Below are 3,130 nucleotides of genomic sequence, written 5' to 3'. Positions count from 1 at the left end.
GTCCCAGACATGCTGTTTTCAACTCTCTAGAGACAGCAGGAGCGGTAGAGATACTCTGAATGATCGGTTATGAAAAGCCAACTGACATTTACTCTACCGACCTGTTGCACCCTCTACAACCACTGTGATTATTATTATTTGACCCTGCTGGTCATCTATGAACATTTTAACATCTTGGCCATGTTCTGTTATAATCTCCACCTGGCACAGCCAGAAGAGGACTGGCCACCCTTTGTAGCCTGGTTCCTCTCTAGGTTTCTTCCTAGGTTTTGGCCTTTCTAGGGAGTTTTTCAGAGCCACCGTGTTTCTACACCTGCATTGCTTGCTGTTTGGGGTTTTAGGCTGGGTTTCTGTACAGCACTTTGTGACATCAGCTGATGTAAGAAGGCCTTTCATAAATACATTTGATTGATTGATTGGAGTTGACCATCCTAGACCTAGATCAGAGATAAAACGAACAAAATTTAGAATGCTGTGTTGTGCAACAGCTGACTAAAGACAGTGCATTCAGATCAAGAACACACAATGTGCAGTTAAGAACATTTACACGATAACACTTTTTGCAACTGTAGTATCCTTAAAGGCTTCTTAGAATTACGACTCATGAGACTTACGTACGGTTTAGTATTTAATTGTAACTTATAATTACATTCTCTTATGCACCTGGCTTAAACTACCTGAAGCTTTCTTAATCATAGTTAAATAGGCAGACATAGGAAATAGCTACGGATAGCGGGAAGCAAACCCCCGTCTTGAGTCAATACTGCCATCTATTGGTAAACATAAATATACCAGGTTACTACATCCCCCCCCTTTAAAGCTAATAACCCAATGTAATTCATTTCTGAGCTATGCTATATTCTTATTTACATTTTTTTCAAAAATGATCTCCTTTAGGATCTGAAAAAGTCTGGCGGACGTCTCTCTCTAATAGAGCATCTCAGAGGTGGTGTAGCTGGTGCCACCAGATCTTCACCCCTTGATGGTGAAACAAAGTCCTTTTGTGGAGACTTCACAGGAGGAGGTCGTCCCGGACTGGTGGTCTCAGGAAGTTGAGCATTGTTGGTCTCAGGTGGTTTGTCCAACTGCAACTCTGGGGAACGTTCCAATGTCCTGTCCTGCTCGTTTAAGAATTGATCCAGATCTCCGGATGGAACTGGAATTCGAGCTCGAATCTGATCCACGTGTCTCCTTAGTCTTTGTCCACTTCCGATGATCACAGTATAAGATACTGGTCCTGAGCAATCCTCAATGGTAGCTGGAATCCATTTAGGACCAAACCCATAGTTTCTTGTATAGACATCATCTCCAGGTGAGAAACTTCTGAGTTTGGCTCGGGTGTCATGATTACATTTTTGATTCCATTGCTTTTGTTGTATTTTCATTTTCAGGTCGGGTCTGATGAGATCCAAGGTTGACCTTAACCTCCTTGACATCAACATTTCTGCAGGTGACAACCCAGTCGTAGCTTGAGGAGTAATCCTGTAGCTAAACAAGAATCTTGACACCTTTGTTTCAATGATGGGCCCTTGCATCTTCCTCATCCCCTCCTTCAAGGTCTGAACTGCACGTTCTGCTAATCCGTTTGAAGATGGGTGAAAAGGGGCCGACGTTACATGCTGAATTCCATTTTGTTTCATGAAACTTGTGAATTCAGTGCTTGTAAAACAAGTAGCATTGTCACTAACCAACATTTGAGGCAATCCCATAACACTGAAGCTTTGTCTCAACTTCGTAGTGTACGATATTGACGTGTTCATGGGGTAACAATCCATCCACTTTGAATGAGAATCAATCAGCACAAGGAACATTTTTCCTAGGAAAGGTCCAGCGTAGTCCACATGTAGTCGTGTCCATGGTTTTTCTGGCCATTCCCATGGATGTAATGGCGCGGTGGGGGGTGACTTCCTGTTATTCTGACAATCTTCACACCGGCTAACCTCATTTTCCACATCATGGTCCATCTTTGGCCACCAGACATATGACCTCGCTAGGCCTTTCATTCTCGACATACCTGGATGCGACTGATGCAACAACTTCAGTAGCAACCCCCGCCCTTGTGGTGAGATAACTACTCTTGAACCCCACAGAACACATCCATCTCGAACACTCAATGCCAAGCGGCGAGTGTAGTAAGGCATGATCTGAGGCTCTGTCACTTTAGGCCATCCTTTCAGGATAAATTCATGCACTTGTGATAACGTCACATCCTTTGAAGTCCATTGCCTGATTTGTGCTGTGTTCACCGGTGCATCATCCAACACATCGATCATCAAAACCTGGTCATTTTCTTTTTCCTGAATGATGATTTCTGGAACGGGCAGCCTACTCAGAGCATCAGCATTCCCATGGTATCTACCTGGTTTGAAAATTATTCTGTACTCGTAGGCCCTGAGCCACACATTCCAACGTTGAACTCTTGGAGAGACCATTTGTGGTACTGGCTTTTGTTCATGGAACAGAGAGATCAGAGGCTTATGATCCGTCACAATAGTGAATGTTCTCCCGTACAAGTATTTGTGGAATCTCTGTATTCCGAATATGACAGCCAGTCCTTCCTTGTCCAGCTGAGAGTACTTTTTCTCCGCTGGCGACAACGTTCTTGACATGAACCCGATAGGTTTCTCTGCACCATTCTCCATCCTGTGGGATAGCACCGCCCCCACACCATACGATGAGGCATCACACGATAAGATGAGATCTCTGTCTGCTGAGTAGTGCACTAGCACTTCAGCTGATTGCAGTAACACCTTTGACTTTGCAAAAGCTTCTTCCTGTCTTTCTGACCATTTCCAGGCCACATCCTTCCTTAGCAGTTGATGTAGAGGAGCTAAGAGGGTAGAGAGGTTCGGGAGGACGCGATTGTAATAGTTCAGTAAGCCTAGATAGGCTTTCAGCTCTGTAACGTTTGTCGGAGCTGGAGCTTCCACAACAGCCCTCACTTTAGCTTTGACAGTGTGTAACCCCTTGGCATCCACCTTGTGACCCAGGTACTGCACTTCATCAGCTAACAGTGTACACTTGCTCCTCTTCAGCCGGAGACCGGCATCCTCCATCCTCCTCAAAACTTCACCTAAGTTTCTGAGATGTTCCTCCTTCGTGACTCCCGTGACAAGAATGTCGTCGAGGT

This window comes from Salvelinus namaycush, chromosome 2 (assembly GCF_016432855.1).
Source record: "Salvelinus namaycush isolate Seneca chromosome 2, SaNama_1.0, whole genome shotgun sequence".
Taxonomy (NCBI): Eukaryota; Metazoa; Chordata; class Actinopteri; order Salmoniformes; family Salmonidae; genus Salvelinus; species Salvelinus namaycush.
Note: the sequence above shows the minus strand (reverse complement) of the source record.